This window comes from Pseudorasbora parva, chromosome 22, assembly GCF_024679245.1.
Source record: "Pseudorasbora parva isolate DD20220531a chromosome 22, ASM2467924v1, whole genome shotgun sequence".
In the NCBI taxonomy this organism is placed as follows: Eukaryota; Metazoa; Chordata; class Actinopteri; order Cypriniformes; family Gobionidae; genus Pseudorasbora; species Pseudorasbora parva.
In genome coordinates, this window is record NC_090193.1 from 24,994,175 (window position 1) to 25,006,994 (window position 12,820).

Consider the following 12,820-nt stretch of genomic DNA (forward strand, 5'->3'; position numbering starts at 1 on the left):
GTGAATCGAAACATCTACTGCAACCAGTATGACACAAATGAGTGACTGAATCAATCAATGAGTGAATCAATATATTAATTAATTTAGTTAGTTTAGTATTTTATTTTGATATATAGTTATAGGACAAGGTAATCGATTTATTTCTGCTTCATTCTATATATATATTGTATTGAAATCTAAAATTAGTTCTTCATTTGTCAACAGATTAATTTACTTCATATTTCGTCATCAAAAGTACTAAGAAATCAAATCATTATGGGGATTCAAAATCAGAATCAGAATCATTCAATTCATTATGATTATTATGAAGTTGTCAGGGAGTTTTAGTTCTGTTTTCTCCATCTCTGCTTTCCCAGAGCGATTTAGTTTAGCTTGTTGTAATTTCTTTGCCAATCATGAAGCACTGAAACAAACCTTTTATTTAGTCTTACTCCCTCTGTTCTGCATCTGCCAACACTAGAGCCCCCACAACTGACGTCAGTGGAAAGGAAAAAATGTGAAACATTTCTTATAATAAGGGAAACCCATTCTGCCATTCACTGTGCATGCACTGTACATGTTTGAGGTCACAAGCAAATACACTTCAACAACAAACACTGTTTAATCTCAATACTTCTTGATTGTTGTAAACTAGGGATAGAGAAAATGCTGCAGTTAATCTTGCTTTGCATTGAAATGAGGGATTGAGCTGTTATCTTTGCATTCATGCTCGCTATTAAATTACTGCTAATAGATATGCAGCCACGGAGGAGACCCCTTATCATCATTTAATGTGCTTACCGTACATAACTAAATACCTCCAAATTGCAAATCCACCTCGGAGACATAGGATCAAGGGTCCTACTTAAATCTAAACTGTCAATCACCTGCAGTCCTTGACTTGTAGATGGTCTGGTAAGCAGTAATTTGTTTTGATCTGTCCACTTTATTTAGACAGTGAGTGAAGTGAGATTTTCTTGAAAACTTCCATTCATATATTCCAAAAACACCGATCAGGCATAACATTATGACCTAATATTGTGTTGGTCCCACTTTTGATGCCAAAACAGCCTTGGACCAGCGTGGACTCCACTAGACCCCTGATGACGTTAGCAGCAGATAATTTAAGTCCTGTAAGTTACGAGGTGGGGCCTTCATGGATCAGACTTGATTGTTCAGCACATCCCACAGATGCTCGACTGGATTGAGATCTGGGGAATTTGGAGGCCAAATCAAGAGGCCACAGCCACCAGGGAATACTGTTTCCATTGAAAGGGTGTACATGGTCAACAACAAGGCTTGGGTAGATGGTACGTGTCAAAGTAACATTCACATGGATGGCAGGACCCAAGGTTTCCCAGCAGAACATTGCCCAAAGCAACACACTGCTTCCGCCGCCTTGCCTTCTTTCCATAGTGCATCCTGGTTTCATGTGTCCCCACACACACACACATACACCTGGCCATCCACGAGATGTAGAAGAAAATGTTATTCATCAGAGCAGGCCACCTTCTTCCATTGCTCCGTGGTCCAGTTCTGATGCTCACGTGCCCTCTGTTGGGGCTTTCAGCGGTGGACGGGTCAGCATGGGCACCCTGACTGGTCTGCTGCTTTGTAGCCCCCTACACAACAAACTGTAATGCGCTGTGTATTCTGACACCTTTCTATCAGAACCAGCATGAACTTCTTGAGCAATTTGAGCTACAGTGGCTCGTCTGTTTGATTGGACCACACGGGCCAGCCTTCGTTTCCCATGTGCATCAATGAGCCTTGGCCGCTCATTGGCTATGGCCCTGTCACCGGTTCACCACTATTTCTTCCTTTGGACCACTTTTGATAGATACTGACCACTGCAGACCGGGAACACCCCACAAGAGCTGCAGTTTTGGAGATGCTCTGACCCAGTCATCTAGTCATCACAATTTGTCCCTTGTCAAATTTACTCAAATCCTTACGCTTGCCCATTTTTCATGCTTCTAACACATCAACTTTGAGGACAAAATGTTCACTTGCAGCCTAATATATACCACCCACTACTAGTTGCCATGAAGAGATAATCAGTGTTATTCACTTCAACTGTTATGCCTGATCTTGTAAATAAAAATGTTGGGCAATAACTGTCCCAGGTCCCCCATCAATTCGAGAGGACTGCACTTTATGATAATACAAAATGGTACAAAACTGGTACTGCATGCATGATTACCATATTTATATACCATTGTATACATTAAAAAGTTTGGGGTCACTAAGATGTTATTTAAATAAATTAATAGTTAATAATCAAATTGATCAAAAGTTATGTAAAGCATAGTAAGAAAGGGCATACTGTTACATCAAATGGTGTTCCATTGTACGTTTTGGTATACTTTTGTTAATATGCACATTTATACAATAATGACAAACCACTAGACCAATAGATTGGAATAACATTCATGACGAACTTGCAATTATTGCTGTTATCACCTCATTTAAACTAGATTAATCTCAGAAGGTGTACACATTATTAGATTGTTCTTAATAATGTTGCTATAAAAGTGTTTGACCTTGCTAGTATGTCCCACGCTCTATAGATGTCAACATGCGCTGAGCATTTATCTTAAATGAAGTTAGAATTAATTGTTATTTTTTTTAAATGAACCTTTTGTTTGTTTTGACTAGAAGCAAGGGGTCAAATATCTTTATCATTAAACTCTCGCTCTCGCTGCCCAGCTGGCACTGGCATCTATCGATCTCTTTCCATATAAGGCTTCTATAATCATATACAGCGAGCATTTGCATGTAGTTGACATCATATTGACTCGTCAGTAGGTGACATGAGGGCTGGCGGGGGGTGAAAAGGGGTCCAGACGTACACGAGATTGAGGCGCGGGTCGTAATGGAGAGGTCAAGCTCAAAGGGAAAGCCCTGGAGGAGGGGAGAGTCTTCCATCCCAGCCCGAGAAACGCTAAATTCCCCCCAGCTGAGAGCAGGCGATGGCCCGCACGGAGAGGGGGAGGAGGGCAGCGCACCCGGCTGTCTCGTTTTTACATATATGTCATGTGTTTGTATTTTTCCTTGTCATGTGTATGCCTTTTTGTTGTGTGAGCACGCGTGTGTGGATCTTTTTCAAAGGGGGGAGGGGTCTACCCACATGCCGGTTAATTATTCATAAGGTGGGCGGGGAGAAGTCAAAGTAGGAGGCAACAGACGGGGGAATCTGTGTTTGCTGTGTGTGAGGGAGGCAGAAAGAGAGAGGGACATCAGAGACAGTTAGTAAGGGCTTGAGGAAAGGATGCACAGAGACATAACAGCCCCCAGAAGACACGTCATTAAGGAACTACCCACATGCTTTGCTTCTTGATAGCACAGATTGTATGCCACAGTGACCTACTCCTGTAGTCAAAGGATTTTAAACCAAGCCGGCACAAATGAAAGCGGAATCTACTGTAATAAAGATGACAGGCCAGCTCACTCCTACCAGATACGGAGACCTTTTTGCCTGAAAGGTAAATTGGATTTGTTTGCTTACATATTCATTGGTGCGTCTCTGTTTGGATTCAAAAGCAGACTCTGACTACTGTGGGCTTCTAATTGCCCATTTTTTGGTTTCTGCTTGCATGTCTCTGTTCTCTTTCATTCATTCATGTGTGTATTGAATGCCACATGCTGACTGCATTACGCTGGGCTTTGTTGGCCTGACACGTTTAGACTTGTGGCTTATTCTATAAGTTTCGTTATGCTTTTAATTTATAAAAAAAAAAAAGTTAATATTTAAATAAGCATGAAATAAATTTTCAACAGATTAAATTAAGAGAGATTATGTTAAGTAAGCATTTTTGAGATTGACAAACTAGGACATTTTCCTGCAGTCTTATTTAACTAGTCTGTGTTATTGTCTTGCTGAATAATTGTGAGCCTTTGATCTGTGATTTTGGTTGGTCATTGTGGCTGCACCCTATTCTAATAAAGGACCTTTGAGACTTTGTGTTCTTTTATTGGGGTGTCCACTTGTAGTTGAATAATGTATTATTTGTCAAATAATGTGAAAACCCCATGGCATGTGGTTTTATGAGTTTGTAATTTCCTAAATCAGTCAGGCACTTATTGATGAGTGGTCGGCTGCAGATGAGGACATATTGATCTCTGAGTTGGCGCTGGGCTACATGTTGCGCGATCGAGGTCTCGTAAACTTCACTGGCTCTGGCGATGACCTTTTGTGAACTCTGATGCATTGAACTCCAATGTCTTCTTTCTGCGTGTCTTGCTGCTACCACTTCACTAAATGTCATCTTAGTTCCCGTCAGACTGAAGAGGAGTCTTTGTTTTACCCTAAAATTAGACCAGAGCTGTCATTCAGATGCATGATGTGTTTAGCTGAGCATGTATGAAGCATGTGGCTCACACTCAGAAGAAAATGCTAATTTACTGAAGCACATATCAACACACGCCGACTGCCCTTGACTACCTGAAGCACACCTTGATTTCACTGTATGAGCTGTCATTTTTTGTTCTGTGTAGATTGATACTCTGCAGTATTGTGTGTCTGTCTTTGTCTCTGTGTAAGTTCTGAAAGATTGCAACCATTTTATAAGACCTAATTACAATACTTATTTCCACAGACCATTAGACAGCAATTAGGGCACACTAATGAAAGTGTTTCTTTTCTCTTTTTGGTTATTTTATTTGCTTAATTTCTTCTCTTTCTCTTTCTCTTGCTTTTCTATGATTACACAATGAACTGTGTTGGTTTCAGACTTTTCAACAGTTTAAAGTACTCAACTATATTGAATGCACTAATAGTTGAGTACTTTAAACTGTTAAAAAGTCTAAAACTATAAAGGGAGCATTTTATTGTGTTATAGTTATTTAAATTTTTAAAAATTTAATATAAATTGAAGGGTATGTTCATACAAATCCTTTATAAACCACTTCTATTTATTCAATTCAATGCATAGTTTATGTAAAAATATTTTTATTAGCGATTTACACTTAATTTTGTTCTGCATTGTACAGACAGATAGTCCTGCCTCCAAACACTTGTGATTGGTTAAGCCAAAATTTGCCAGACCCTACAGATACTTTTATATATTTCAAAAGATTCAGTGTTAAAAAGTTATTACACCTGAAAATGAAATTTCTGTCATTATTACTCACCCTCATGTCATTCTAAACCCGTAAGTTGTTCATCTTCGGAACACAAATGAAGATATTTTTGATGAAATCCGAGAGTTCCCTGACCCGATAGACAGCAATTTAATTTAAACTTTCAAGGCCCAGAAAGGTAGGAAAGACATTGTTAAAATAGTCCATGTGGCTCAACATTAATATTATGAAGCGACGAGAATACTTTTTGTGCAAAAAAAAAACTCAACAAAATAAAAGAGCGACTTTATTCAACAATCTCTTTTTGTCTGTGCCAAACTCCTACGCTGTTGACGTAGTAAATACAGTGCAGCGCTTTCGAATCACTATGTCAGAATGGCAGCTTCCTATTGGCCTACTCTGTTCATGTGAGCATGCGTGTCATGCTGACGCAGAAACTTACCAATGGTGAGCCACCGTTCTGCCGCAGAACTCGATAGCACTGCTCTACGTCAACAGCATAGGAGACTTGGACAGACAAGATGAAATTGTTGAATAAAGCCTTTATTTTTTGTTTTTTGCACACTAAATGTATTCTCGTCACTTTATAACATTAAGGTTGAACCACACTAGTCAAAGAGACTATAACAATGTCTTTACCATAGACAGTAAAAGAAATGGACGGAGCGATCCCATTGCTTTCTACGGCGTTAAGTGATGTCAGTATAGGAGCACTCACTTCCTGATGGCTGAGCGAACTGCGCAGGCTCAGACTGAGCTTGACGACGTAGATGTGACGTGAGCCTCCTGTCTGACAGCTGTAGGTCTTCTAGTAGATGTGGAAAGTGAAAGCTGAATCACGTTGTTTAAATATTTTCTCCCGTTGCTTTTGGCTCACTATGGGCTTCTCCCCATTCTTCCCCCTTGACTTTATCAGACTTATTGTCTCCACGTCCCCCCGACTGTCTCATAGACAGTAAAAGATTGCCTGCGAGCGTCTCCTCAGGTCTATACGGTAATTTCTCAACTGTGCGACAGAGTCGTGTTGGTTATGACGCAATAGTTAGCCTATTTTTACAAAAACAGCTTCTGCGGGGCGATAGTGTAAGATACAAGGTAACGGAGCCTTTTATGCATTGTCGTGTTTCTTTAGAAATAAACAATGGACAAATGGAGTCTTTAAACGTCTCAGATGTAAAGTTATTCACTGTCAAAGTGACTCAAAAATGAATGGGAGTCAATGGGATGCTAACAGCTGGTGATGGCTTGGTTAGCAATGGCAGCCCCTGTGGGTGGAACGCTTTCCGAGCGCTAGATTACCCCCTTGGTCTTTACTACCTTTCTGGACCTTGAAAGTGATAATTAAATAGCTGTCTTTGGAGGGGCTCTCCGATTTCATCAATATCTTAATTTGAGTTCCGAAGATGAACAAAGTTCTTACGGGTTTGGAACAACATGCGAGTGAGTAATTAATGACAGAATTTAAAAAAATTGGGTGAAGTAATCCTCTCTTTTGGAGAAGTCACATGGCTCACATGTTGTCTGTTCTCATTAATGTCAGAAAAATAAAGCATTTCCACCAAAATTCTCATTTCATTATTATAATATACTGTATGCGCTGTGGTGAAAGCAGCTGTTTCATATTTACAACAGCAGTCACATGTGCAGTCAGAAAAAGGCCGTTTGGCTGTCCAGACTTTGATGTTTTCCAGGAAACATCAGCTTTCGTTGAGCTGATACAAAGCGTTCACATGTAGCTGATGGCGACATGTCAGGATTTGTTCTGCCATGTGTATCTCTGCGACACACATGGGAATAAATAGGCCAGTGTCATTTTACAAAACAGCTTTTGTCACACCTTATTACAAACATTGTTAGCAAACTAGACTAGAACCAGATACATGTTCTGCGAAGTTCTGGATGAATGGATCTTGGGTTTGTGACAATGACATTATGATGTTGTGTAATATCGTCAGCGCTGTTGAATCAGCCTTACAACCGGACATGCAATACAAGGGAATGATTGTGTAGATGTGTGTGTAAATGTATGTGTTTCTGTATATGGGGGGCTGGAAAGCCCATCCTTTTGTGTGGGCTGAACAGGAGGAGGTTAATGTGCTCACAGATAATGCACAGAGATACTCTTTCACAGTAAATATTTAGACTGAAGGCTCAAAGACCCATCAATTCATCCAGGGAACATTAAAAAATTTCCCACAGTAGCACATTCATACCCATTCCAGCCTCAACTCACACCTTTAGAACTACTTTCAGAAGAAATACTAGCATAGTGTGCAGTGTGTGTGTGTGTGTGTGTGTGTGTGTGTGTGTGTGTGTGTGTGTGTGTGTGTGTGTGTGTGTGTGTGTGTGTGTGTGTCTCCATGCCAAACAAGTATCAAACCTGATTTTCTACCAGAATGCACTGTGATTGTACAAAAAAGATGAATTACTTTGTAAAATCACTGTCTGAATTCAGTAATGTACTTCCATATCATTTATTTGGCCTTTCAGCGTGGATAAATTCACTATTATAGAATTAAAGAGCCATTTACATCATGAGTTTGGGGCAGACGTGGATGGATTGTTCCAACACGTCTCCAATTAGTCCATGTCTGTGTCTTTTAAAAAGCCTTCTGCTTTCCATAATGAGAGATTTAGCACTGGTGACACTGGCGATGCTCTTCTGGAGTATTAATCGTTTCCCTTGTGTCCGTGTCAACCCTAGCTAAGCGCTTCTGCCGCCTGTGTGGTGCTGAGTGAATGTACATAGTCTGTTGTGGCAATCTCAGCAGAATTACCATCATATGCAGCATAATTTTCACCCACAGCATTGTTCATCTGTTAGTCAGCACTTCCAGACCTTTGCTTCAGTTTTGAAAATAAATGTACTAGTCTTACAGCTATACAGGAAGATCATACTGTAAGAACTGGCTTTGTGAAGAGAATATGGAGCCAGATGCTCAAATCCCATATGGGGAACAGTTGTTATACCCTTGAGCATTGCACTTGAATTTTTTCCTGTTGAAAGTGTGTGAGGGAATGGGTAATGTAATGTGATGTAATTTAATATCACACACGTTGGCCTGGTTTCATTAAAAAACACACCGAGGAACATGGAAAAGCTATAAATGTTCTTGTTTTGCCAAGTTCACCAGAAGACCAAGGCTAATCTAAAGAGACTTGGCTGTGGGATTAGAGGAAAAGTCTAGCGTATTACCACACAATCAAAAGCCTGAATATATTTCTGATTTCCTCGATTTTTGATCCGTTCATAGCTATTATTGTAGCTCGAAGCTGTCAGATTATGTTTTATGGATGTCGCATGACGGACGACGACAGAAACGCGTTGTTAGCACGCAGAAATAATCCACATGCATTTCCTGTAAATGTAAGGGATAGGCTGTATTACATGCCAGATCCACCAAAAATGTTAGGAATAAATTCAGAGGATTTATGTGTCTCTAAAAAAGCATTGACCTGAATTATGACCTCTTGTTGCCTCATGCGCACAATCACAGTGCCTGAGGGCAATAGTACGAGCTGAAGCAGACATGAAGTTCAACAGAGGCTGGCATGGAATACTGATTCATCAGAAGTCAGTTCACAGTGATTTGCTCGTGTCTTTAGATCTGACTGAAGGATGAATCTCGAGGCTTTAGGTTTTAGCATAAACTACAGAATTAAGAACACCGTAAATAGCATGCGCATATATTATCTTCAGTGCCTGAATGCACCAACTGCATTGACCCTGTGGCGTTTGGAATAGGTTCAATCAGAATGGTTTAGGACAGGGATGGTCTCCCACAAAGCTGCTCTTCTCTCTGCTTCAGGGGCTTGAAAAACTGCTCATGAACCCTTTAGATCATCCAAGGAGAAGCACAAATTAATTAGCAGTATTTTTGGGGGATTGTCTCTTTGTTTGAATATGATTAGCAAAGAGTTTTTGTGTGAAACGTGTTTCAAGAGTCGTTCTGGGTTTCTTAGCAGCATGCTCGTCATGTTTTACTGTGCTTTCTTTAAGGAGCCTTTGTTGAAGCATTTGTACCACAGATTTTCCAACCATTGGTTCATTTTAACCATTTGTTAAATATATAGTTTATTTGAAATAATTGTGATTATTATCAGTCCATTTTCACTCACGATAATGGAATTTGGATACATTGTTATTCATATTCAATATTTTCGATACCACAAGAAAAGCTGCCATATATACCACCATACAAATAATTTATCATCTCGTAATTATTTTATAATTTGGGTAATTTTGTTGTTATAGATTACAAACAGCACAGGATTTATTTAAATCATTGAACTAGATTAAACAAGACAAGTAATCAGTTAGTAAAAATTGATGAAAAAACTAATTGTAAATGATTGCCCACAAAAAACACAGCAGAATAAAGAAATTAATGAAATAAGCTTTACGTTTTTCAGGTGGGTCTAACTGTATATTCAGGTAAGAAATAGTACAGAAATTAAAATAGTCAAATGTAGTTGGATAGTTTTAATTATAAAAAATAAATACAGATTAATGCTTACAATTAAAGTTACACAAGTTATTCTTGTCTTTTGTTCTTTGATTAATATGACAGACAGCAGACGGTTTATTAGGCTCCTGTCGCTTTAAGAATGTATACATGGATTCAATATGTTTCACAACATGCGTCTTCTCTCAATTATTTACGTTCCAAAACTGACTGCATTTTTCTTGGCAAGATTTTGAGATAACATTTGACCATTTAAGCCCAATAAGCCACGAAAAATAAGTCAGTTTTGTATTCACAGGCCATTTAGGAGGCAGCTTTATGAGATCAGTGGTCCACACGCTTTTGGTGAGTGCAAAACCTGTGATAATGACTAAACCCGGCAAGCAATTGTGCATTTAATAGCTGTCCAAACACAGCCCTGAAGTACAAGGCTAAATTTGGGCTGTCAGTGAAAATGTAATCCACCTCTAACCATAATCCAAGAATACTAGAACAGTGGTTTTCAAACTGGGTCCAGGGACCCCCAGGGGTCCTCTAGAAGGTTCTAAGGGGTCCCAAAAAAAATTCAGAGAATTAAAAGACAAAGCAAAACTGAGTCTACAGAACAATCTAATGGTTTCATGTCTAATTGTTTGTCCCTATACATACTTTCAAGATTTGTATGTTTGCTTCGTATCTTTCTAGTGAGTTTTTCTAGTCCCTTTTATTTTGCTCACTGTAAGCTGCGTACATAGATCTACATTATGAAAGTTGCTTAAACAAGTCAATTTTCATTGAAAATGTTTTTCTTCAGGTTAATACATACAATAAGTATAGCCAATTTAAGTTTGGAAACCCCTGATCTAGAACATGAACATGTCAAAGAAATGAAACCAAACATCCTATAATCACTGCTGACTTTCTTGCATGAAGGAATAACACATCTCGCAATTTATTTAGGTATAAAAAATTCTATATCTTGTATTAATTCCAATCCTGATTGATACAAATATTACTCAATGGGGTTAGAACATCATGTCTGCTCTTTGTCTGTATGAGGAGAGACATATACTCCATTTTCGTCTCATTCGCTGGTTGGCTTTCTCTATAACGAGAGCTTTAATTGCAGCGTGTGTCCAGAATAATCACAAAAGAGTGAAAAGCCCATCCTCCTAAATTAGCTCCAGGGGCGTTTCTGTAGTTGTTATTTTGCAGTGGATAGATTTCTGAGGTTTAATTAATGGATTTGTCAGCAGCTCATCTCTCGGACCCCCCTTTTCTGTCACACTTAGACTCAAACACACATGCAAATTCAATCAAACGCACACGTATGCATGCACACACATACTAACGGCTGTTTCTTATCATCTAGCGAGCGTGAGTCTCTAGAGACTATATTCACACCTATCACACTATCCACCAATCCCTTTTTATGATAAGTGGAGGAGGAGCAAAAGACGAGGGGAGGAGTGGGGGACCCGTGTCCCAGGAGGTGGGATGGCACAGCTACGACCATTAAGAGATCCAGAATGTATTTAGTCACCAAGGTAACCCCAGGCAGATGGGCCCATCCAGGAAATGAGTCCCAGCAGCTATTTTTGTAACCCATCACTCCTAACCACTGTGCATCTTCACTGCATAAAACATTGTGTGCTTTTTCCGTAAAAAATATCGAAACGTTCTTAAAATAACATTTGCTTGGGAATTGTATTAACAGAGCAGCAAAATAACATTACCATTAATATTATATTTTTGAATGTGTTTTTTTCCCTTACTGTTCAGAGATACAAATATTTTTTGTCTTGTTTTAAGGGGGAAAAATTCAGATTCGTGATCAAAATTATTCTTAATTTCTTTTGTAATATTTCTTTATTCTATTTTGTGTTAATATGACACAAACTACTGATTAAAAATATATTTAAAAATAGAAAAAATATAAGGAAGAGGATATTAGATTGAAAGAGTTTTATGATACAACATCAATACTTTTTTTTCATCCATGACCTTTAAGGTATTTCTCTAATGCTGTCAATAGAAGAGGGCATATCATAAGCTTCACAGGAATCAGCATGTATTAAATATTCATGTCTGACCTGTATGTGACCTCTCAATCTATATGTATAAAACATACAGCATACAGTGTCAAAGGCTAGTTTATGGTGTCTATATATTGTATATTCACTGTTCCAGCTGTTCCAGAAATACTTATAAAGCAAAGTCATTTAGAAATATGTTCTGCAGCACCTCTAATTATCCCATATCATTTAGTATCCTGGCAACAGCACACAGGTGCGTATTACGCCGTTTTCATTTTTATTTTCCACTTTTATGCCTGCGTAAGCCTGTCGTTCGAGTCTGATTTAACAACGCCGTGCCTAACAGACCTGATAATGTAAATAAAAGGGCAGGACATTTTGTACCTTCCCTTCTTGACTTTAAAAAAACAACAACCACCCCTTAACGCACACGCACGGCTTGGTAATGGGCGTAGCATACACCTCCTCTGGGATGAGCTTTACACTTCACACACATACACACACACACAAACACCCCTCACCCGATGCTGTTGCTATGGAGCCTTAGCGACCAGGTCGTCTAACATTGGCCAATACAGCAACTCAGGTTTGGATGATAAGCTATTGGGTTGCGTTTGTGTGTTCAGATGGGGGCAGGAAGAAAGTGAGAAAGAAAAGAAAGAAATGAAGTAACTCAGGAACATAGTTTGTGAGAAATGGTTACTGGGTCTTTAGCGGTGTTTTGCAGGAGAGCTGGGTTTGGCTGTGTACTTGGTAGGATTCGTTCCTACCTATCGCTGTCTCTCCCGAGGCACAAACTCATCTCATCTTATTGAGTTACAGGACATCCACACAACAAAACAGATTTTCATAATCCACTTAAACAGAATAAATGAGATAAAATATAAAATCAATACAACACATCAAAGAAGGTTTTCCATCGGCCTATTTACTTGAATGCGTGACCTTTTTGCGATTGGATAAATACTGAATTAAACAGTGCAGGAGGAAATGAGAGGAAGCAGAATGTGAAGACAGAGATTAGACAGAATCCAATTTTACTTTAGAAGGGAATAGACTAAAGCTGTGCTGAAAGGATGTAGGAGGGTGGTCTTCTTTAAGGGTTATAGGAGAAGAAGGGGGGTCTTAAATATTTCAGATGTGGCACAGCATGTTTTGGACATGAAGGAGGCAGATAAAAACAATGCTAGGTTAGTATTTGATGAACAGTGAACAAGCTATGGAGCATTTCCCTTTATATATCTAATTCAGAGCATGTGATGGTGTAAAAACTGCATG

At 39.1% G+C, this 12,820-nt stretch overlaps 1 protein-coding gene across 19 annotated transcripts in view; it reads left to right on the forward strand.

Annotated features, from left to right (window-relative positions):
- Positions 1-12,820, forward strand: part of nfasca (neurofascin homolog (chicken) a) — a 101,365-nt gene that overhangs the window by 20,207 nt on the left and 68,338 nt on the right. For 7 of the 19 annotated variants that reach the window (XM_067431433.1, XM_067431441.1, XM_067431448.1 and 4 more), the window contains exon 1: positions 3,193-3,464. The exons of 1 other annotated variant lie outside the window; for it this stretch is intronic. The gene's annotated coding sequence lies outside the window, so the exon portion shown is untranslated. Of the gene's footprint in view, positions 1-3,190; positions 3,465-12,820 lie in introns of those variants that run through there. 11 more of the 19 variants (XM_067431430.1, XM_067431434.1, XM_067431432.1 and 8 more) reach the window with 3 other exon arrangements.